Consider the following 26,051-nt stretch of genomic DNA (forward strand, 5'->3'; position numbering starts at 1 on the left):
TAAGGTGTATAAAGATCAACCTGTTTTAGGATTTAGTGTATTCACTGATGTCACTAAAGACTACAGAGCTTCTGTATACTGTCCTGATAAACAGATTATGAAAATGATCACCACTCCTTATGATTCCACCCAAAAGAATGAGCTCACAGCTATAATATCTGCTCTTACTCTATTTCCTCAGCCTATTAACATTATTACAGATTCTCAATATGCAGCCCAAGTAACTCAAAAGATAGAAACAGCCACTATATGTAGAAATAAAACTCAGTTGTATATATTGTTCTGTGTTTTACAAGATATGGTACAAAATAGATCACATCCCTTTTACGTTATGCATATCCCATCTCATACTGGTCTTCCTGGACCACTTTTTAAAGGTAATCACATAGCTGATCAAATCCTTGTGGGATCATTAGAATTAGCAAAGAAATCCCATCATAGATTTCATTAATCTGCTAAAATGCTTTCTAGGACCTTTGATATTACTAGAGAACGAGCTAGGCAAATAGTTAACAGCTGTCCATCATGTGTTATTTGCAGTCCCTGTATACCCAAGGGTATAAATCCCCATGGACTGTTACCCAATGAAATTTGTCAGTCTGATGTTACTCATTATTGTTTTTGGGAGACTGAAATATATATATATACACACACACACATATGTGTGTGTGTGTGTGTGTGTGTGTGTGTGTAACTGTGGACACACAGGGTTTACATGGGCAACTGCTATGTCTGGGGAAAAATCCTCTCATGTTCAAGAACATCTTATTACATGCTTTGCTACTGAGGGTGTGCCAAAACAATTAAAGACTTAGAATGGCCCCCACTTACACCTCAAAAAGCTTTGCTGAATTCTGTCTTCAATAGGGTATTCACCATGTTACAGGGCTTCCTTACAACAGACAATTGTTGAAAGAAAAAAACATACGCTTAAAACTGCACTCCAAAAACTAAAAGGGGGAATTTGGAGCACGGGTACCCCAAGATGAATGTTGGGGTTGTCACTACATGTAATAAATTATTTGAAATTATATCATTAAAATAAAACACCAGCAGAAAAATTCTGGGGTGTTACTGACCACACAATCAGTAATTGTCAAAAATCACAGACCCAGGCAATTGCAGTTACTGAATGGGTGACATGGAAAAATGATAAGGGACAATGGTGCAGCCAGAAAAGAGTAATAGTTTGAGGCCGAGGCTATTTGTATGTCTCCACAGATGAAAATGAGGAAGTTTATATACCAGAAAGGAAAACAAGGACTGTGTCCACAAATGCAGAGACTGGACATTCCACCCCCACCGCCACCCCGCACCCCTGAACCAGAACCAGACAAGGTTGGCAGCGGAGGAGGAGTCAGAGCCTAAATGAGGGCAAGCAGATGGTGATCCTACTCATTACTATAATTTCTCAGCTTCCAATACTTGCCTCTACAAGATACTGGGCAGTCCTCAATCATCCACTTTGGTGGAGATGGTTGGTTGGAGGGAGTTTCTTCTAGAAATCACTTTAGAAAGAAATGGGTCAGTCGTTATTGCCAAAGATTTTGATATACATAAAGCAAACATTACCCATCCTGTGCTTGATTTTAATGTTACTGGGCTAGTAGATGAACCGCCTTTGTGTTTTTCTACTTTCAATATGTCTTCATGTAGCTTAGTACAAATTTTCAAGTATCATTGTCAGTATCATCTTTGGTGCAGACTCAAACATGCCCTTGTGGACATTCCTGTTAATCTATCTTCTATATCTATGTGAAAGCATAGAATTAAAGGAAAGCTGAATGGGAATGCCTATTCTAAAGGAATTTTCAGAGTTAAGGACCTAGTATGCTTTGAGAACATCACAACATATACTATTGGAATTTGGGGGACTTTTTCAAATTGTTCAGGATTGTGGGGTAAACATCAGACACTGTCCAGACCAAGACGAGTGGGACTGATCTTTGGGTCAAGCGAATCCCCCATTTTTTTTCTAGTGCATTCTTTTATTAATTTGTTTGTTTCCTTTTAGTTTACAGGATTCAATTCCACAATTCCTTGAATTTCACATTTTGTCCCCCTCCCCCCCCCCATGGCGGCTTATAGTCAAGTATAGGATCTGTAAATACTTTCACATTATATATTAGTCAGGTTATAAGGACGGATTGTACCAGCTGGAATGAAAAATGGTAAAGAGGACATAAAACCAAATAAGAGAAGGAAAAAGATCAGGTATTTTGCTTCCACCTGGATATAAACTTAGTTCTTTCTAGTTCTTTCTCTGGATGCACATTTTTCTCTCCATCATGAGTCTTTTGGGATTGACTTATATCACTGCATTGCTGAGTAGAATCCAGTCTATCAAAGTTGGTCATCACACATACGTTGTGTCTGTAATTGTGTACAAATTTCTCCTGGTCCTACTCTTCTCACTCAGCATCAGTTCTTTTAAGCCTCTTCAGGTAAATATGAAGACTGCCTGCTCCTCGTTTCTCATAGCACAATAGTATTGCACAACTTGTTCAGCCATTCCCCAATTGATGGGAACCCCCTTAATTTCCAATTCTTTGCCACCACAAAAAGAGCTGCTATAAACATTTTTGTACATATGGGTCTTTCTCCCATTTCTATGATCCCTTTGGGATATAACCCTAGGAATGGTATTGCTGGATCAAAGGGTATGAAAGTATTTATAGCCCTTTGGGCATAATTCCAGATTGCTCATCAGAAAGGCTGGATCAGTTCACAACTCCATCAACAATACATTAGTGTTCCAGTTTGCCCACATCCTCTCCAGCATTTGTCATTTTCCTGTTTTGTCATCTTAGCCAATCTGACTGGTGCGATGTGGTACCTCAGAGTTGTTTCAATTTGCATTTCTCTAATCAAAAGTGAATTAGAGCATTTCTTCATGTGCTTACAGATAGCTTTAATTTCTTTCTCTGAAAACTGCCTGTTCATATCCTTTGACCATTTATCAATTGGGGAATGACTTGTATTCTTATAAATTTGACTCAATTCTCTGTATATTTTAGAAATGAATCCTTTGTCAGAGACATAGGTTGTAAAGATTCTTTCCCAATTTCCCACCTCCCTCTTAATCTTGGATACATTGGCTTTGTTTGTACAGAAACTTTTCAATTTCATGTAGTCAAAATTATCCATTTTACATTTTATAATGTTCTCTAACTCTTGTTTAGTCATAAAGTCTTTCCCTCTCCACAAGTCTGATAGGTAAACTATTCCTTGTCTTAGGAGACTGCTTACAGTATCAACTTTTATACCTAGATCATGAATCCATTTAGACTTGATTTTGGTATATGGTGTTAGATAATGGTCTATGCCCAGTTTCTGCCATTCTATATTCCAGTTTTCCTAGCAGTTTTTGTCAAATAGTGAGTTCTCATCCCAAAAACCAGGGTCTGGAGGTTTGTCAAACAATACATTACTATAGTCATTGACTTCTGAATCTCGTGTGCCTAATCTATTCCATTGATCCACTCTTCTTTTCCTCAGCCAGTACCAAGTAGTTTTGATGACTGCTGCTTTATAGTACAGATTGAAATCTGGTAAAGCTAGTCTACCTTCCCTAGCATTTCTTTTCATTAATTCCCTTGATATTCTGGACCGTTTATTCTTCCAAATGAATTTTGTTACTATTTTTTCTAGCTCTATAAAGTAGTTTTTTGGTAAATTAATTGGTATGGCACTAAATATATAATTTAATTTAGGTAAAATTGTCATTTTTATTATATTAGCTCGACCCATCCATGAGCAATTGATATTTTTCCAATTAGTTAGATCTGACTTTATTTGTGTGAAAAGTGTTTTGTAGTTATGATCATACAGGTCCTGGGTTTGTTTTGGCAGGTAGATTCCCAAATACTTTATAATGTCTGCAGTAACTTTAAATGGGATTTCTCTTTCTATTTCTTGCTGTTGAATTTCATTGGAAATATATAGGAATGCCGAGGAATTACGTGGGTTTATTTTACATCCTGCAACTTTGCCAAATTTATTTATTGTCTCAAGCAGTTTTTTCTTGATTCTTTAGGATTCTCTAAGTATATCATCATATCATCTGCAAAGAGTGATAGCTTGGTCTCTTCTTTGCCTAACTTGATTCCTTTGATTTCTTTTTCTTCTCTAATTGCTACTGCTAACATTTCTAGTACCAGATTGAATAAGAGGGGTGATAGTGGACACCCTTGTTTCATCCCTGGTCTAATCGGAAATGCTTCTAGCTTCTCTCCATTACATATAATACTTGCTGATGGCTTTAAATAGATGCTACCTATTATTCTAAGGAAGGCTCTATTTATTCCTATACTTTCTAATGTTTTTAATAGGAATGGGTGTTGTATTTTGTCAAAAGCCTTTTCTGCATCTATTGAGATGATCATGTGGTTTCTGCTAGTTTTATTGTTGATATGATCAATTATACTGATGGTTTTCCTAATATTAAACCATCCTTGCATTCCTGGAATAAATCCTACCTGATCAAAGTGTATTATTCTTGATATAAGTTGCTGTAGTCTTTTGGCTATTATTTTATTTAGAATTTTTGCATCTATATTCATGAGGGAGATTGGTCTATAATTTTCTTTCTCTGTTTTATCTCTTCCTGATTTAGGTATCAGTACCATATTTGTGTCATAAAAAGAATTTGGTAGGACTCCTTCTTCATTAATTTTCCCAAATAGTTTGTAGAGTATTGGAATCATTTGTTCTTTAAATGTTTCATAGAATTCACTAGTGAATCCATCTGGCCCTGGAGATTTTTTCCTAGGGAGCTGACTGATGGCTTGTTCAATTTCTTTTTCTGAGATGGGATTATTTAAGTAATTTACCTCCTCTTCAGTTAATCTAGGAACTTGTATGTTTGTAAATATTCATCCATTTCCCTAAGATTGTCAAATTTATGTGCATACAATTGGGAAAAATAATTCCTAATTATTGTTTTGATTTCCTCTTCATTGGAGGTAGATTCACCCTTTTCACTTTTGATACTTAGACATATTGAAGACAAAAGGAGAGATTAATAAAATTGAAATTAAGAAAACTATTGAATTAATAAATAAAACCAAGAGCTGGTTTTATGAAAAAAAAAACAACAAAATTGATAGACCCTTAGTCAATATGATAAAAAAAAAGTAAGAAGAAAACCAAATTATAAGTATCAAAAGTGAAAAGGGTGAATGTTTATGAATGTTAATGAAATTTAGTATTTAATTGGGGATTTTGAATTTGTTCTTTTTCTAGCTTTTTTAATTGCATGCCCAATTCGTTGAGCTCCCTTTTTTCTAACTTAATCATGTATGCACTCAGGGATATAAAACTTCCCCTAAGAACTGCCTTTAATGCATCCCACAGATTTTGGTATGTTGTCTCATTATTATCATTCTCTTGAATGAAATTACTGATTATTTCTATAATTTCTTGTTTGACCCACTCATTCTTTAGGATTAAATTGTTTAATTTCCAATTAGTTTTTAGTCTGTTTCCCTTGCCCTTTATTGCATATAATTTTTATTGCATCATGATCTGAGAAGGATGCATTTAATATTTCTGCCTTACTGTATAGAATTGTGAGGTTTTTATGCCCTAGAATATGGTCAACTTTTGAGTATGTGCCATGAACCACTGAGAACAAAGCATATTCCTTTTTATCTCCATTCAGTTTTCTCCAGAGATCTATCATACCTATCCTCTCTAAAATCCTTCCCAGCCTGCATCTGCCATGCCACGCCGTGCCTTCCCCTAGATCCCGCATTTTTAATCTGTAGGACTAAGGTACCTGTTTGCCATCAGGCGGAACAGCAAACCTACATTTCCTGGCACAATGATATGAACATCAATCATAGACATGGAGGGTATCCAAAACAAAATTGGTTTGGAAACTCAGAGAGGAAACCTGGAAATATGGAAAATCCCTTTGCCATGGGCCCCAATAACAACAGCTTTTGCTATTTTTGCTCCTAATGTTGACATACTTGAGCAAGACTGACCACAGCTTTGTATATGTTTGTTTAGAAAGGAGGTATGCATTCATGTGAGGAAATCATAGCAATGTAAATATCACCCAAACTGATAAGCATTACAATGTCACATATGTTAATTGCAAGATTTCTGAATGTCATGAGAATACTTCTTTGGGACTATTGCTATTTGTTATAAGAAGACCTAGTATGGTAATGATACCTGTAGAGAGTGAGCATTGGTTTGATTCTCGTGCTGATCATTCTATTGCTCAAATTAATCAACTATTGGGTTTCAATAAAAATAGAGGTGTATTTCCTGTATTGTTGTTGGGATAATTGCTTTAATTACTACTATAGTGAGCAGTGTTGTTATGTCTATATCCATTAGCACTGTACAAAATCAGATAGTGCAAGCTCAGTTTTTACATGAATTGTCTGTCAATGTTTCATGAGGATTTTTGTTACAATCAGAAATCAACAAGAGTTTTTATAAAGCAATAACTCAGCTTAGAGATGATTTAATTGCTATAGCTGAGGAGATTGAATTAATGCAAGTTAAACAAAGATTAATATGTGATTATATATATATACACCATGTTTCCCCGATAATAAGACACTGTCTTATTATTTTTTTTGGATAGAAAAACACCAGAGGGCTTATTTTCAGGGGAGGGCTTATTTTAATGAACATTGACAGCAATTTTAATAAACAGGTAAATGTGAACAAAAAAATGTACCTTTATTCAATAATGAATTCAATAAAGAACAGGATGACGCACTCACTGCTGCAGCTCTGATTGGATGCAGCTCGGAGCGCGGCGTGCGTTTCAGGGGGGGGGGGGACGGTGCATACAGAGGGTACCGTAATGTAGCGTGTAGTGCAGGGGATCACCTTCACTACAGTAGCAATCTCAATAGGGCTTATTTTTGGGGAGGGCTTATTTTAGAGGAATCTTGCACAGTAAGGGGAGGGCTTATTTTCAGGATAGGTCTTATTATCGGGGAAACACGGTATATATATATTTCTGTGTGGTAAACAAACAATATAATGAATCAGAATATAAAATAACTCAAATTAGAAATCATCTTAATGGGCTATGCGGTGACTGCAACACATCCCTTGACATATATGATTTAGTGAATTTGGCTCACCTCATGGACAAAGAAAGTCAGCAGTCACTACTACCAAATTCAGAGGCAAAAAGCATTGTTGATTGGATAAAGAGAGCTCAGGGAATATTACCTGGACAAGTATAGCAAATAATAACCTTCCTAGGAATAGGAGTGTTATTCTTGGTTTTATGTACTTGTTAATCCCATCCTTATTTCCTGTTTTTCTTGTATCATTCAACAAGTGGTATACAATGTCCAATTGCATGATTCCGCCTGCAGCCTTTTAAAATAATAAACGTGGGAGATGTAGAGAACTTTCAGAAGTCCCCCAGCTCCACTAATGAAATGTTCCCCTCCCCTATATTATTACCTGAAAGGTTACAGGGCATATAAGCAGGAATTGTATAAATTTGTTTGGATGTAGAGAATTTTGGGGGTCCCTTGGCCCCACTAAAGGAATATTCCCCTGCCCTATACAGTTACCTGCAAGGTTACAGGGCAGATAAGCAGGAGGGCATATAAACATTTTGTTTATGCCTCCAGATATGATCCTATGATATTACCCTAATAAATAACTAACCTTAAGCAAGGGTAAATAGTAAGCAAGATTAAGGGAAGGATACATTGTCTGAATTCTTTTGAGGTTTTTGCATTCTTTTGGGGTGTCTACATTCTTTTGGGTCATGTAGACCTTCTGTTGGGAGAGCATATAAACTCTGTGAGCTCCTTGCATCTTTGGCTCTGTATGAAAGGGTCCTGTAATAAACAGACTATTGATTACATCCCCATCTCGTTATTTTCATTGCTCACTAGCCCACCAACTGAGTTGGCTATAGACCTTGGACAAGTGACTTGATATTCTTGGGCCTCAGTTTCCTTATACATAAAGAAAGGATTTTAGACTGTATAGCATCTAAGTTGAAGATTCCTAACCTGGGCCTATTAACTAACTGGTTTTGTTTATTTGTTTTACTATTTCAAGATAACTGGTGCATAGAATTACCCTGTAATCCTATGTATTTTATTTTATACATTAAAAGAAAAAAACATTATGGGGAGGCTAGGTGGTGTAGTGAGTAAGAGCACTGGCCCTGGAGTTGGGAGGACCCAGGGTTGGTTCCGGCCTCAGATACTTAACACCCACACAAAAAAAGCTGGCCGTGTAACCTTGGACAAGTTACTTAACCCCAATCGCTTTAAATTTTTTTTAAAAAACGCATTATTCTGAAAAGGATAGGCTTCCCCAAACTGCTCAAGGGATCCAGGACACAAAAGGATAATAACTGCTATAAGTCTTTACAAGTTGTAAATCATATGATCTAATGATGCAGGGTCATCAGGAGAATGTTAAAAAGGTATGGTTACATTTGGTGTTTAATGAGGCTGAGATTTATATAATATATTTTATAAAGCTTTCTGTCCAAAATTATTTTAAAAAAAAACTAGAGGATTATTGCTTAAAAGAAAAAGCTTCTGTTATCTGGAAAATTCATTTATTTAAAACATTTCATTCCCTGATGATTAATAAGGCATTACTAAATAATGATCTTAGGAGAGCCAATTTTACAGAAGACTGTAAGAGTTATATATCTTACATTTGTGATCTGTAGCTATCATTTGCTTCACTTTGATCAAGACATTTGTAGCATTTACTGCTACAAATTCTAAGAGGACTTATGTGTCTAGGTAAGAAATCACTTGTTCAACCTGCCCTTTCCTCAGATATAAGGGACTAGCTCAGTTCTTTTCAGTCTGGTTCAGTCTGCTCTGATCTATTCATATTAAGTACAGAGAGGCTGCTTTTCTATGTGGGAGTTCTATATTGTTCTATGGATGGGTAAGTAGCTATAGCAGTGAAGAAAACAAAGGAAGCAATAAAGTGAAAGTTAGTCCTCTCCAAGGACTCGTTAATGGAAATCTATGAAAATCTGCCCCCATCAGTCTCTCCTCTTTCTGTCAGGCTATATCACTCATACTTTGTGTGCTTAAATCTCTATTGCCTCAAGGATAGAAAAGAGTTTTAATAAATATGCCTTTGCCAACATGTCTTTTCCTCATTTGTCCCAAACCTGGATAATTTAAATTAACTTAAGTCATATAACAGGAAAATTAGGTATGTTTTTTTTTTAAAAAGACTCCTATGAAAACTTCCCTAGACTTGGTGACTTTGAGTGACATTTTCATCAAAGGGAAGTCCTTGGAAGGACTTCATTATAACAAGATAGCCCTGGTAGCCTCACAATGCATACTGGTGTCCTAGATTAGAAGATTCCAAGTTCTTTGTGGGGGGATAATTAAAGAAGAGGAAGAGGGATTTAAGGTGTACTCTCTCTCTCTCTCTCTCTCTCTCTCTCTCTCTCTGTCTCTCTCTCTCATCCAACCTTTAAGCCAAACCATTTTTTTTTTGCCTTTTGGAGGGCAATTGGAATTAAGTAATTTGCCCAAGGTTACATGGCTAGTTTGTGTGTGTGTGTGTGTGTGTGTGTGTGTGTGTGTGTGTGTGGTGTGTGTGTGTGTGTGGGTGGGTGGGTGTTAAGTGTCTGAGGCCAGAACTGAACTCAGGTCCTCCTGACTCCGGGGCTGGCACTTTACTCACTGCGCCACCCAGCCGCCCCCCCACCCCAAACCATTTTTAAAGTAACAACAAGGACATCTACTCACGTAGGGACTAGATGCCAAGTCAAGATGGTTGGTAGTCCAAGATAAAAGGACCTTAAAACTTTCTCAAAGTGTTTTCCCAAAAGGCCAATACATATTTCCCCTAAAATGTCATCATCTTTGCACTTAAGTCAATCAAAAAGTCAAAGACCAAAGACAATTTGATAACAAGATAAATTACCTTACATCAGATTTCAGGTTGCAGATAGACAAAGGCGATGTGTCTTAAAACAGGGAAATGAGAAAATTGGATCATAATTTGCTTTAAACATCTTTACTCAGTTTTGTAGCCTCATGGTTCAAAGCATGATCCAAACCAGTTCTAATTCTGGGATTAATGGAGGAAACCAAAATTATGACAGTAACTCTTGCTTGAAGAAAGAAAAAGAGGAGAATTACCACCTATGTATTAAAACTATCCTATAACTAGAACTGCTTATTTAGAGGAAACTCTAGTGTTCAGCTATGTGCATCTGCCTGTACAAATGACCATTGATCTTCTTTTCCACTCAATCCTTAAATATTAATGTAGAGAGAAGCATCTATCTGGGTGTGCCCAACTGTACTGTCTATCCTGTTCCTGCTTATCCAACTTTCTGACCAGCCAGTTCCTCAGCAGAAAATAAAAGATTTTGGACTAAACAGATTCTGGAATAAAAGATTCTAAATAAAAGAAAGGCAGCAATATCGTTTTCAAAGAACTTCAAAAACGGAATAGGCAAACATAGACTCAAGGGCAGACTAAGAACATTAACTAACAATGAATTACAACAAATTTGAAAACATTACAGCTATAAACAAAAGCCTAGAAGTCAGATATATTTGGGCTTATATCACCTACCTGATATCATGTGAGAGTGTTTCTTTGCACAATAGCATTTTCTGATATCTACCATGCTCACACTTGTAGTTTTGGTGAAGTCTAATTTCATATAGGCCTAAACAAAGACAGAAGGATATTAGTTAGCATGAAATCACTGGGAATAATAAGTACATGATCTTGTCTTTTGCTCCAGACAAGGAATTCTTAAAGTACTAAAATGGCATTGAAGTTGGAGGGGGGGGAGGGATGATGGGTTCAGCAGGAAGAATCTTGAACTGGAAGTCAGGAAATCAATAGGCTAGTCTAGACTCTGTTAAACTATACCGCCCTACACTTTAGAAAAGTCTCAACCTCTGTAGACACTTTAGTTTCCTCATTTGTGAAAAGACAGAATAGGACTAATGTCTAAGGTCCCTTCTGGTTCTAAAATTCTATAAACTATATAAATAGTATATGTTAATTTACTTGTGAGAGAAGTGTAGCTAGAAAAATGGGACTAAATGTTGCATAAATTATTTAATGGTATCAATTTTGTATTTTTTTGTTACTGACTCGTTTTAATTGTGTCTGACTCTGTGTGCTCATGTGGGGCTTTCTTGGCAAAGATACTGGAGTGGTTAGCCATTTCCTTCTCCAGCTCATTTGACAGACAAGGAAACAGGCCAACAGGATTACACAGGTAATAAGTGTATGAGTTTAAATTTGAATTCAGATCTTTCTGACTCCAAGCCCAGTGCTCTATCCACTACACCACCTGGCTGCCCACACAGTATCAGTAATAAGAGTTATTGTGCTCAACACAACTTTCAATAACAGAAAAGATTTTAAGAATATAAGAAATCATCTATCAGTTAGATGGGAAAAATAATTTCCATTTCACAAATAGCAAAAGAGACATCCAGATTTACACAAGATACCTCCTCAGAACTAGCCGTATAACCTTGGGCAAGTTACTTAACCCCAATTGCCCTCCAAAAGGCAAAAAAAAGATACCTTCTCAGAAGAGCCACTACTTAAACTATTTTTTACAAATCACAATTATGTCCTTTCTTCACTCTGCAGAGGAAACTACATGATGCATTAGATGAAGTAATGGGTGTGGTGTCAAAAAGACCTAGATTCAAATCCAGCCTCAGCTACTTACTAAGTTATATGACCTTGGACAAGTCATCTAACCTCTATCTCAGTTTCCTCAACTGTCAAATAAGAATAAAACCAGCATCTACCACACTAATTTTGTGAGGACAAAATGAGATAACATTTGTATGAGGAAACAACAGGAGAAGGAAGAGAGAAAAAAGTGGAAACAATAAGGACCCTTGCTAACCCTACTCCTGCTACCATATTGCAAGGTAAGGAAGTAGAATGGAGAATTTCAAACTCAGCAACAGGAGGACAGGATGTTAGTCTCCTGTGTAGCTATCATCCTACAAGTGGTGAAGGGATACACCATTCATTGTAAATGTTTTCCTGGTCAATAAGGATAGGGATTTTGTTTTTCAGCTTGAGATTGATATCCCATGTAATTGCTCAGATAAGTACACCCTGGAAATTACTACCACAGTGTCCCCTTCAGTCAAGGCTTGTCGTCTTTAGGACTTCTCATTTGAATCATCTGAAAAGCAGATGGAAAAATGAGATTGGAAGTCAATAAAGAGCCTAGGACAGAATAGGTAGATTTAAGATTCATCAGAATACATATGGTACTTAAATCCATGGGAGCTAATGAGATCACCATGTGAAATAATGTAGAAAGAGAAAAGAAGAAAAAGAGGATCCATGAAAAAACCCCAGGGGGTAATTATGTTTCGAAGGTGTGACGGAGAAGGCACGGGCAGATGGGCAGGAGGATAGTATGGAGGGATAGAGTGATAACAGTGTCAAAGGTGACACAGAAGCAAAGGGTTGAGAAAAGGTCACTGAATTTGGCAACTAAGACATCACTGGTCATTTTAGATAGGGTAGTTTCAATGAAATGATAAAGTCAGAAGCTGGATTATAAGTGTCTGAGAAGAGAGAGAAGAGAAATTGGTGGTGGCACCTCTTCTATTTGATCAGTAGCACTTGTATAGGAATAAAAACAGCAAATAGGAGTATCCAAGGATGAGGTCTGGCAGGACATAATTGGCAACAGAATAAATGGCTCAATGATTCAAGAGAAGAGGACAGAATAGGGTTGAATTGGTTCATTAAGGGGCCAAGATTGGGAGAAGAAGAGAGAGCAACTAATGCGGGGAAGAGAGCCTAGAAGAAAATTGAGAGGTAAATTGAGGGTTTGGAGTTCATGATATGGACAAAAAGTTTTATAAGGGAAGGCAGAGAGAGAGGTGAAAAGTCAATAGATTATGGCTGGATAAGAGGATTTTGAAATTCTAGAATGGGGATAAGTTATGTATGGCTGAGGTGTTGTGGAGACATGGAAATAGGAGATGGAGTATCATAGACAAGAAATTAAGAGGGCCAGTTTGGCTGAACAATAGGAAGTATAAAGGGGAGAAGTAACAGACTATAGGTATGATGAAGAGAAGATTCTAAAACCACAGTCTACAAAGCAAGGAGCTCATACCATGAGATAGATGGGGATCTAAAACAGGCAATGGAAAAGCAGATTCACATCTCCTATTTCCAGGGCATATACACATGGCAGAGAAAGGCAGGAGAAATTGCCCACACCAGTTAAATCGACATTTGCTTTTTTTCTCTTTAAGCACCTAGATGACACCAAAGTTAAAATGAAAAAGAAATGACTCATTAAACATGAATAATTCTTCTTCATCCTTCTTCATCTACTGAATTCCAACATGCCTTTTAAAGTCTAAATCAACTGCCAATTTCTTAGTTAAGCCTTCCCTGGTTCTCTCTGTAGATAGCCTTTTTCCTTTGACTCTCACACTGTACTTTGTTTTGCCAGATCACGAAAGCATTTTATATGCACTATTCTGTATAAGAATTATCTGTGTATGTACTTAATTCCTCTAGTAGACAGTAAACTCCCTAAAGGTAGTAACTGTCTGGGGCCTCAAGGTCACACATGGCTCTCTAGGTCTTCAAGGGTTTCCCTTTGAATCCAAACTTCACAAACTAATCCCCTTAATAAAAGGATTTGTTTTGCAAATCTTGGACTCAGTCAAAAAGCCACACACAAGGACCTAGAAGGCCACATGTGGTCTCAAGGCTGCAGGTTCCCCATCCCTGCCTCTGACCTAAATTTTTTTTATCACATTCAATGCCATTATCAGTGCTCAGTATACAGCAGGCACTAAATGTTTGCTGAATGGAATTCTAGGAATAGGACATATCTAGGAGACAGTGGGAGCAGTCCAGTTTGGCTGAAATGGACAGCATGGAGAAAGGCAGATTGCCACCAAATAGCAGAGGGCTTGGGATTGTAGATCCCCAAAGTGATAGCTGATGAGGTAGGGGAGAGAGAGAGAGAGAGAGAGAGAGAGAGAGGCACTGAATGTTTACCAAAGAATTGGTGATCAAGGTGAATCCAGAGAAAAAATAACAAGTGAGCCTGCTGGGAAGTCAGCAAGGTCACTTAGGAAAGAGATTGCAGTAGCTGAAGCATGGAGATCATGAGTGACTAGAGACAGTACTGAAATTGGCAAGGTGTGGAGAGAAGGGACTTCTCCAAAGGAAGACCTAAGATCATTTTTGTTTTATTTTGTGTTTTCTTATTTTACCAACTTGATAAAGCGAGTGGAGGAATTAAAGAAGAGGATGAGTCTAAGAAAGATAAATGATATCCAAAAACTTCATAAAAGCCAAAAGGAAGAATGCAAACTTCTTTTCTGCTGGAGATACCTTTTCAGGCACCTCTAAGTGAAATAGTTCTACGACCTGTTTATAATCCACCTTATATAGAAGACCATTACCTTTTTTGTCCAAATTCCAAAAGTTTTTTCCCAATCCTGTTAGAATACAAACAGGTCTTTGATGCAATTTATCTTTTAATAGATCTGCTCAGCAAGAAAAGATATAAAATAAAAAACTAAACATTTTATTCAGGAATGAATCAAATTAGAGTTGATTTTTTTTCCACATGAAAATGACATGGTCAAGGTAATCCAAAAAGAGAGTAAATAATAATCGCTAATATTTATATGGCATTTACTATGTGCCAGGAATTGTGCTGAGTATTTTTTTATTATTATCTCATTTGACCTTCAAAACAACCCTTGGAGGTTGGTGCAAGTATTATCCCCATCTTACAGATGAGGAAACTGAGGCAGAAAGAGGTGGAGTGACTTGCCCAGGCTGACACAGCTAATGTTTCTGAAGCCATATTTAAGCTTAGGTCTTCCTGACTGCAGGCCCAGAACTCTGCCCCCTCTGTCACCTAGCCTGATATTATATGAAGCCAAAGGGACAGACTTAAAGTTAATAGCAACCACTGTCCACGGTGGCTTACTGTTTACTACTTCTATTCTACTGAAGTAAGGTATTTATTTGAAAAGCTTGAAAGCTGCCACATTTTTATCACAGACTCTCAGTCAAGCAATCTGGCAAATAAACTAGAGCTGTAGCACCACACTGTGGCAGTTTTATTGTATGATTTGGAGAAAAAAGGGAAAAAAGCAATGAGTCATTTTATCAGAGTATAAACCTCCTTTATGTCAAAAATCAATTCTCACTTTGTTCTCCGTATTGAGGATTCCCTGTGTCTATAAGTTTCCCTCTGTCTTTTTTTTTCACTATTTTCCTTCTTTTTTTCTATTGTAGCCAAAAACTACCACTTCACTATTTGGATGCTCTCAAATAAGTTATTTGAAAGAACATCCATGCTGCTATATTGATGGTATTGATAGTTCCAAATGATTTTGAAATCTTTAAATCAATCAAGAAGAATTTACTTATACTTACCTACTACATGCTAGGAATCAATGTTACTTCTATACAGTCAAGTTGAAGCAACAAATCATATGGATGAATTTAAAATCATTTTCCCTGCCAATATCCACCTAGGGTCATGTTATTAGTTTCATCATTTTTCCTTCATACCCAGTTGACTTCATTTAATTTAATCTTTAATTCAACATGCTGCCTTATCCTCATGAAATAGAATACAAATAAATGTGTTTCTTAATAAATGTTGTCTAACAAATTAAAAGATTAAAATTAAAGATTAAAAATTAAATTATAAACTGCTAGCTTTAATTAGCAAGGAAAAAAAAAACTAGAGTTTGTTTTGTCCCAAACAAAACCCTTGATTTAATTTAGATAATGAATCTATGGCTGTGTATCTCATCACATAAATAATAACAAGGAATACACTTAGGCTCATTTACCAAACAGTGACAGTTCAGGTCTCTATACATCCTTCCAACTATCGCTCACAAACTACGGTGAGCCTCAAACAGGAGATGTCATGAAGAAAATGATCATATTTCCAACACCTGAACATGTGGGAACTGAGCACAATAAATGTATTTCTTTTATAAATAAGAAAACTGCTGACCCAAGAACTTGAGATATCCTCAGGGTTACAGATAGTAAACAGCAGAAATGGAATGTAAACTTGAATCCAACCCTAATGCGCTTGTCATGAGAGTAAGCCATCTCTTAGTCAGGACATAAGAATGATCTTGCAGTATTTGAAGAAAACTTTCTATATGGACAAGTGGTTATACATATACATGTCTTCATGGATAGGAATTATAGGAAAGCATACTTTGACTCACTAAAGATTAAAAAACAAACTTTCTAATAAATTGTGTTCCAAAAATAGAATAGAATGCCTCCTAAAGAAGTTAGTTAAATATCAAGCAATCAAAAAAATTAAGTGCCCACTATATGCCAGGCACTGTACTAGTCACTTGGGGTACAAAAACAAAAAGTGAAATAGTCCCTACTCTCCAGGTGTTTACAGTCTAGTGACAAGAAACAGCATATAAACATAGAAGTCTATACAAAATAACTACAAGATAGTTTGGGGAGGAAAGCACTAATAGCTGGTATGGTCAGAAAGGGTATCATGTAGAATATGGTACTGGAAGGGCAACTAGGTGGTGCAGTGAATAGAGCACCAGCCCTGAAGTCAGGAGAAACTGAGTTCAAATTCGGCCTCAGACACTTAACATATGGACAAGTGGTTATACATATACACACACATATTTCATGGATAGGAATTACAGGAAGGAATATTTTGACACACTAAAGATTAAAGGCCATGTGACCTTAGGCAAGTCACTTAACCCCATTTGCCCCGCCTCCCCCCTTCAAAAAGACAAATAAAAAAGAAAAGAAAAGAAAAGAATATAGTACTAGAGTTGAGCCTTAAAGGATGTAAGAGATTCCACGAAACAGAGGTGAGGACAGGGCATTTCAGGAATGAGAGATAGCCAATGCAAAGGCATGTAGATGGGAGATGGAGTATTTTGAGAGGAACAGTAATAAGGACAGTGTGACTGGACTACAGATGTGCATGCATGAAGGGGAATAACGCTTAGCTAGAAAGGTAGGTTGGGAACAGGATGTATAGGACTATAAGTGCCTATCAAAAGATTATAAAGGTATGAATGAGGTAGATTTGTGGTAAGATATATGGAAAGAGACATAGTCAGATATGCACTTTAGTAAAAATCACATTGGCTGCTGCAAAGAAGATGTATTAGAATAAGGAAATACTTGAGGCAAGGAGACCAATTAGGAGGCTTTTCTGATAGTTCAGAACAGTAGTGAAAGGGCCCTAAACTATGCTGCTTGTTGAGTAATTTAAAAGAAGGGGGAAGATGTGAGAGAGATTACTGAGGCATTGAGATGTCATGAGGGTAGAAATTAATTGGAGATGTTAAAGAGGCTAAATAAACATGTGTTTGGTAGATTGGAGAAGAGACTTAACCCTTGGTCAAAAAGTGGACCTTTAAGACCCTCTAATGCTCTGAATTTTATAAGTGCAACAACCTTGTGAATGGTTTCTTATATGTAAGTGAGTCAAAGAAAATTCCAATGCATGAAATACTTGAAAAGCATTCTTGAAAAGTAGCTAGGTGGCGCAGTGAGTAAGAGTGCCAGCTCCCGGAGTGGAGGACCCAGGATCAGTTCTGGCCTCAGATACTTACCGTGTTTCCCCGATAATAAGACACTGTCTTATTATTTTTTTGGACAGAAAAACACCAGAGGGCTTATTTTCAGGGGAGGGCTTATTTTAATGAACATTGACAGCAATTTTAATAAACAGGTAAATGTGAACAAAAAAATGTACCTTTATTCAATAAGCAAATCACTGGGGAAGAACAGGATGACGCGCTCACTGCTGCAGCTCTGATTGGATGCAGCTTGGAGTGCGGCATGTGTTTCACGAGGGGGGGGACGGTGCATACAGAGGGTACCGTAATGTAGCGTGTAGCACAGGGGATCACCTTCACTACAGTAGCAATCTCAATAGGGCATATTTTCAGGGGAGCGCTTATTTTAGAGGAATCTTACACAGTAAGGGGAGGGCTTATTTTCGGGATAGGTCTTATTATCAGGGAAACCCGGTAACACCCACACATATATAACTGGCTGTGTAACATTGGACAAGTTACTTAACCCCAATTGCTTTTTTTTTTAAAGCATTCTTCTGTCTAATGGGTACATACTGATCATGTAGATAATTTCTGGTGATAAGCTTTTCTTATAGATTGAGTGGGACAATTGAATGTACTTACAGACTTCCTACTAAACTACTTTATAGGGAGTGGAGCCAAGATGGTGGAACGGAAGCAGTAACTTTTCTAAGCTCCTCCATGAATCCCATCACTAAACTTTAAAAAGTGAATCTGAATGTATTTTGGAGCATGAGAATCCACTGGGAGACAGAGTCAGGCAGAATCCAGCCCAGGAAAGTGCCCACATGGGTCCAGGCAGGGGGAGTGAGGAGCATGTGGGGGCTGCAGCAGCTTGGACTAGAGAGCAGACTACAGCAGAGAGACAAGGAGCCCCAGCCAGCAGACTCACCCACCCCAAGGGCAATTCGCAGCCATCTCACCAGCATCTCACCACAGGACAGGAGGATCCATCAGAGCTGGGTAAGAGAAAGCTCAGGGCCCAGACAGTAGCTTCTCCTGGGGCTATTAGGCCCCAGCCTGGAAATTTAAAAATAACTTACCTGATTTTCCAGGGGCCAGGATGGCAAAGTAAACACTGGCTGCTCAGATTCCCCCTCCCTGACCAATAAAACCCAGAGATAAATGTCCCACCCAGAGTAAAATCCTGAATTATCGAAAATAGCCTCAGGCATAGGAGTCACTGAGAAAGGGTGTAACTGAGGCAGCAAGTAGTCTGAAGAGAAGAGGGGGAGGGGTCACAACAAGCCCTACCTCACCTGACCAGCAAAAGCCTGCCTGAGCTGTAGCCCAGGGGCATAGAGGCAGAAATCTGAAGTGGCCAGACCACCCCTCCCCCACAGATTACCCTGTGAGCCACAGCTTAACTCAGGGGAAACACTGAGAATCCTGGCCTTGGCCTCAATTTAGACACCCATAGGCTACAGTACACAACCAGGCATCTAGCTCCCAGCCTGAGAAATTAGGAAATAGGAAATTACAATGGGAAGGAAGGAAGCTGAGAAGGAGAAGGGGAAGGCAAGAAAATTGATTAGAGCTTATTATAGTGAGCAAGAACAACCAAATACAAAGGACAACATGGACTCTGTACTCACGCCTGAGAACACAGAAGGAAACATGAATTGGTCTCAATCCCAAAAAGCATTCTTGGAGGAGCTCAAGAAAGATTTTAAAAGCCAAATTAGGGAGGTAGAAGATAAATTTAAATCTACAGTGACCAAATTGGAAAAAAAAAAAAGTCTCACCGAAGAAAACAAATCCTTAAAAAGTAAAATTAGTGAATAAAATAAAATAAAAAATGATGGAGAAAATACCTCCTTAAAAAAGTACCTTCAAAAATTAACCAAAGAGAATAATTCACTAAAAATAAGAATCAGTCAAATTGAAGCTCAGGACTCTATGATGCACCAAGAGTCAATCAAACAAAACATGAAGATTGAAAAACTGAAGAAAGTGTAAAATATCTCACTGGAAAAACAACTGACCAGATCCAGAACAGATCCAGGAGAGATAGCTTAAGAATTATTGGTCTACTGGAAAGCCATGATGAAAAAAGCAGCCTGAACAACATCCTCCAAGAGACTGTCAAAGAAAACAGTCCTGAAGTCCTAGAATCAGAAAGTAAAATAGTTAAGAGACAAAGAGGCAGGCCCAGAAGGCGTGGCCTGCAGACTCAGAAGCAGGTCCAGAAGAGGCCTGATCAACTTGGAGGGCAAGTCATCCCACCAACCACAAGGGCCACTACCAGGCCTATCACCAAAGGGCTGGGACTAGAAAAAGCAAGGTAAGAACCAAATGCAGGGACCCATGTCCTGGACAGCAAATACTCCTGGGGCTACCACTTCCTAGCCCAGAAATTAGAAAAAAAAAAAAAGCCCCTATCAGGACATCAAAAGACCAGGATGACAGAGTGAACCTTGCCTGCTCCAACCCCACAACTCCGACTCTGAAAACATAGTAACTATTGCCCCAGGGCAAAACCCTCTACAGTAAAGTCTTGGGATCCCTAGAGGAAGGGCATGGCTAGGGCCCTGCCTCAAAATGGGTAGAAAGCAGACTACAAAGACTCTGGAGTCCTACTATCCTCAGAGGGAGGAACCAAACTCAGAGGGAGACAATGTGTACTCCACACCCACAGCTGAAACATCAACAGGGAATGGGTCCCAAGCACAGAAAGCTCTCCTAGATGAGACCAAAAGGAACTTTGAAAACCGAACAAGAGAGACAGAAGAAAAAATGAATAATTCTCTCAAAACCAATATTGCAGAATTAGAAAAATATTATAATGAAGAAAACATCCCTCTAAAAAGAAAAGTGTATGATATGGAAAAGGAGATCCAAAAATTAACCAAGGAAAATAATTTGCTAAAAACTAGAATCAACCAAATTGAAACAAATAACTCTATGAGGAACCAAGAATTAGTCAAACAAAACAACAAGAATGAAAAATTAGAAAAAGAGGTAAAATACCTCAATGGAAAAATAACTGACTTGGAAAACAGATCCAGAAGACATAATCTGAGAATCATAGGCCTACCAGAAAATCATGATGAAAAAATGAGCCTGGAGAAAATACTCCAAGAGCTGGTTAAGGAAAACTGCCCTGAGATACTAGAACCTGAGGGTAAAATACAAATTGAGAGAATCCACCAGACACCTGCTGAAAGAGATCCCAAACTGAGAAGTCCTCAAAATGTTGTGGCCAAACTCCAGGCCTACCAGATAAAACAGAAAATACTTCAAGCAGCCAGAAAGAAACAATTCAAATATCAAGAGTCCACAGTGAGGATCACACAGGATTTGGCAGCCTCTACACTGAAAGATCGGAGGCAGTAGAAATACAATTTTCCGGAAGGCAAAAGAGCTCAGGTTACAAACAAGGATTACCTACCCAGTGAGACTGAGCATATTCTTCCAGGAAAAGAGATGGTCATTCAACAATATAACAGATTTCCAGACCTTCCTGATGAAAAATCCAGAACTCAATGGAAAATTCAACCTCCAATTACGAGATGCAACAGTGACATAGAAAAGTAAACAAGGAAAACACACGCACACATACCCTGCTATTTGATAAGAGAAAACTGGTTATAGACAAGTAGAGGGTAGAAGAGTATAAAGAGTATAAAATACACAAAATGATGATTAAAAAATTTTTATTGAGGGCTACAAAGAGACTACAATGGAAGAAGAGGAATGAATGAACTGGAAAAGGGTAAATTATGCCACACAGAGCAGCATAAAAACAGTGTAGCAGAGGAAAAGAAGGGAGGGAGATGAGAATCATATGAGCTTTTCCCTCACTGGTTCTGCTGAAAGGAAGAAACAACCGGTTAAGCATGGGACTCTATGGAGAAGAAACACAAAAAGTATCATTTTAGAGGGAAAGAGGGGAGGGAGAGGAGCTTTGCATGAGATTTGTTCCTGTCACTCTTGGTGAGAAGAAGAAATAACATACTTCATTAAGTATAAAAATATCCTACAGGCAGTAGGAGAGGGAAAGGGCTATGAAACGGGGGTGGGGGGGTGGTTAGTAGGTAGGGAAGAAGTAAGGAAAGGGGAGGAAAAAGTAGGGGCGCTGATAAGGGAATACTGAGGGAGGCGGTGCTCAAAAGGAAAACTATTAAGGGTGGGAAGGGAAAAGGGGGAAAAATATGAGCATTAACAGGGGAGGGAATAGAATGGAGAGAAAGAAAAAGATAACAATCATAACTGTAAATGTGAATGGAATAAACTCTCCCAAAAAATGGAGATGGATAGCAGAATGGATTAGAAATCATAATCTTACAATATGCTGTTTACAAGAAACACATCTGAAACAGAGGGATACACACAGGGTAAAGGCAAAAGGCTGGAGTAAAACATATCATGCCTCAGCTAAAGTAAAAAAAGCAGGGGTAGCAATCCTTATCTAAGATAAAGCAAAAATTGATCTAATTAAAAAGATAAGGAAAGAAACTATATCCTGTTAAAAGGCACCATGGAGAATTAAGCAATATCATTACTTAATATATATGCACCAAGTGGCATAGTATCCAAATTCTTAGAGGAGAAGGGAAAGGAATTAGGGGAAGAAATAGATAGTGAAACTATACTAGTGGGAAACCTTAATCTCCCCCTCTCTGAACTTGATAAATCCAATCTCCAAATAAACAAGAAAGAAGTTAAGGAGGTGAACAGAGTTTTAGAGAGGATAGGTATGATAGATCTCTGGAGAAAACTGAATGGGGATAAAAAAAGAATATACTTTCTTCTCAGCGGTTCATGGCACATACTCAAAATTTGACCACGTTCTAGGGCATAAAACCTCACAATTCTATGCAGTAAAGCAGAAATATTGAATGCATCCTTATCAGATCACGATGCAATACAAATTATATGCAATAAAGGGCCATGGAAAGATAGACTAAAAACTAATTGGAAATTAAACAATTTAATCCTAAAGAATGAGTGGGTCAAACAAGAAATTATAGAAAATATCGGTAATTTCATTCAAGAGAATGTTAATAATGAGACAACATACCAAAATATGTGGGATGCATTAAAGGGAGTTCTTAGGAGGAGTTTTTTGTTTTTTGTTTTTTTTACCATAACAAATTTTTTTATTTCTTTTCAGGGTCTTATTTATCTTTTTTGCTAGATTTGCCTATGGTGGAAAGGGATACATTGAGGTCCCCAACTATTACAGTTATCTATTTTACTCTATAGTTCAATCATTTTTTCCTTCAATTATTTTAATTCTATGCTATTTTTATGCATATATTTCAGCATTAATATTATTTATATTGCCTTCAAGCATAATGTAGTTTCCCTGGTTATCTTTTTTGCCTTTTTACTTTTGCTATCTTTTTACTGATGCCTTGTGGAATATTATGATTGCTGCTTCTAATTTTTTAGATTCACTTGTGGCATAATAAATTCTGCTTCATCCTTTCATGGTAATAGCTTTTAACATAAGATCCAGTATCACACCTTCACACCTTGTAGCAGCAAGCACCCCAAGCGCGTCCTCAGGGTTTGCAGCTACCACAGGTTCTTGGATCTGCTTTGTTAAAGGAAAGCAACTCAAAATGGGTTAACAAGCTTACTTTAATCAGTCAGACATATATCGTTTACCTTGTTCAGGAGAAAAGGTCAGCACCCTGAACCTCAAAATATACAGGCATAATTATCAAGACAGAAACATCAAGTAGACAGATTTCCAAACTGTCCAACCATTACATCCATGCCCAGTCAACATCTGGGTTTCCACATTCTGGGTTTTTCAAAGCCGGGGGACTCTCAACAACGGCTTCCCAGAATTCAGATCAAATCACAGAACACTTCTCAAAGTGAGTCCCAAAACAAAGCTACACATCAGTGCTTATATAGCCTTCTCCTGGCTCAGAGAATGTAACAACCTTTTTGACCCACTGGCCAATCAAAAAGTATCTACTGAAAAACAAGCCTCCCTCCCCAGGCTTCTGGTGCACTTTAGCCTAGGGGCAGGGAAGATCTTTAAAATTTACATTCGCATTACACACCTCAATGTCTCTTTTCAGATTCTATCCTAGCATTAGATTTTCCAATCATACCCAACACAAACGCTCCCAACCCTGCCCTCCTCCCCTCAGTGCTACTTTCATCTAGTAAATGAGTGGTCTTGGCCATCTGTAAGTATCCCTACTGTGTTAGTAGTGGGTAAGCCTTCTACATAAGATGGGTCACTTCCATGGCAGAAGTGTTAAGACTGAGCTGCTATTGCTGCATCCAGATCTTGCAACAGCTGCTGTAGCTTCCGGATGGTGGGATGGGTGTTTTCTTCCAGCCACTCCTCTACTGCATCTGGGTAGAAAATTCTTTCAAGGGCTGCCTGCAGCTCTTGGATGACAGTATTCCATCTGGTTAGGAGACTTATGGCATCTGGGTGGATATGCTGGTGGTAAGGGCTGAACCAACCAGTTACATATCTGTTCCTTTCTAACAATTCATCCACAGAGTGTCTTAGGTGAAAGCTAATCTGAGTGATCACAGTGAAGACATCACTGCCAGGAAAAGTCCCAGAGCTTTCACTCATAAAACTGTTGATTTCCAAATTTGACATCCCTAGGTACTTCTCCACTATATTTTTAACATTGTCAGTATAACCTCCATGTTTGAGTGCCTGCAGACATACTGCTAGGGATGGGATTCCCACAGGAAGCAGCTCAGAGAACAGAAAAGTGGTCATACCTTTGCCAACCAGTTAGAACGATTCCTTGCAGCATCTCAGCAGGTCCACTGTCTGCCACTTTCAACCACTAGATGTTATTTTTGAGGTGATGGCTAATAATGGTCAAAGACTGATTCACCCCTGTGGCACCTTTAAAAGCACTGGCTACCCATAGTTTAGGGAAACCACATTTCCTGTACTTATCCATGAGGAGAACCTTTCCATGTACATCCATATCTTCAATGTAGTCCCAGATCATTGGCTCTACCAGCTGTGCTATTCCAGATTCTGTAAGACATTCTTCATTAATGCCCCTAAGCATGTCATCCCATACAATGGGCTTCACATTGGGATGATGGATGAGCACCTGGCTAGCAATTGCTTTCATCTGGGTCAGACATAGTTTTACCATATTATTCTGTTCTTGCTGCAGCCACTGTTTAGACATCTCCCCTTCACCAAGGTAATACACCTCATCATGTCCTATGTGGAACCATCGAATGCCTCTGTGAATCTCCATTACTTGATTGATCATTGTACTCACTAATGCCAGGGATTTCTCCTTGTGGGGGTTCAAGACATTTGGGAACAGTTCCACTTCTCGGTGGTGAGAAAATTTCTCATGTTTCAGAACAAATTCCATGTGTCCAAATGTCTGGACCAGGGGAATAACCTCCAATTCATGTAGCCTGGCCATATGAAGAATTTCTTTGATCTCAGAGGGGCTGTAGGCATGCCTGGCTTTCAGAAGTTGTAGAGGGCCCTCATAGTGAAACATGTCTTCATATTCAATGAGGATGCCATTCCCACCAAGGGCATGGAAGAGAGAGAGGGAAGACCTCTGCCAGGTACAAGACTTTGGGTGGAGCTCCTTTAATGTCCAAGTGTACTACTTGCATTCTAAATGGTGAAGAGCTTGATATTTCAGCATTTATTAATGATAATTTTTTTAGTTTTCAAGTTCTCTAGTGTGGGCCCTACCGCAGCCCATAAGCCTTAGCAGAAATTTTATATCCCTGAGTGCACAGATGATTAAATTAGAGAAAAGGGAGGTCAACAAATTGGGCATGCAACTGAAAAACCTAGAAAAAGAACAAATTCAAAATCCCGAATTAAATACTAAATTAGAAATATTGACAACCAAAGGAGAGATTAATGAAAGTGAAATTAAGAAAACTATTGAATTAATAAGTAAAACTAGGAGCTGGTTTTATGAAAAAAAAATTGATAGACCCTCACTCAGTCAAAATGATAAAAAAGAAGGAAGAAAACCAAATTATGACTATCAAAAATGAAAAGGGTCAATCTACCTCCAATAATTAGGAATTATTTTTCCCAAATGTATGCACACAAATTTGACAATCTTAGGGAAATAGATGAATATTTACAAAAATACAAGTTGCCCAGATTAACTGAAGATGAAGTAAATTACTTAAATAACCCCATCTCAGAAAAAGAAATTGAACAAGCCATCAGTCAACTCCCTAGGAAAAAATCTCCAAGACCAGATGGATTTACTAGTGAATTCTATCAAACATTTAAAGAACAATTGATTCCAAATACTTTAGAAAATATTTGGGAAAATTGGTGGAGAAGGAGTTCTACCAAATTCTTTTTATGACACAAATATGGTACTGATACCTAAATCAGGAAGAGATAAGACAGAGAGGGAAAATTATAGACCAATCTACCTCATGAATATAAATATCCCGTCCTCTCACTTACCCATAGTAAGTCTTCGGTCGTCACCG

General features: G+C 38.0%; 2 pseudogenes; both read right to left on the bottom strand.

The window, feature by feature from the left end:
• Window positions 1–10,033: 10,033 nt before the first annotated feature.
• LOC138166343 (calcyphosin-2-like) overlaps window positions 10,034–26,051 on the bottom strand; it is a 37,224-nt pseudogene continuing 21,206 nt past the window's right edge.
• Window positions 23,633–25,272, bottom strand: LOC138166347 (hexosaminidase D pseudogene; annotated as a pseudogene).

The sequence above is a fragment of the Petaurus breviceps genome, unplaced genomic scaffold (genome assembly GCF_028583685.1).
Source record: "Petaurus breviceps papuanus isolate PSGF00001 unplaced genomic scaffold, PetGlider_PUasm1.0 221, whole genome shotgun sequence".
NCBI lineage: Eukaryota > Metazoa > Chordata > Mammalia > Diprotodontia > Petauridae > Petaurus > Petaurus breviceps.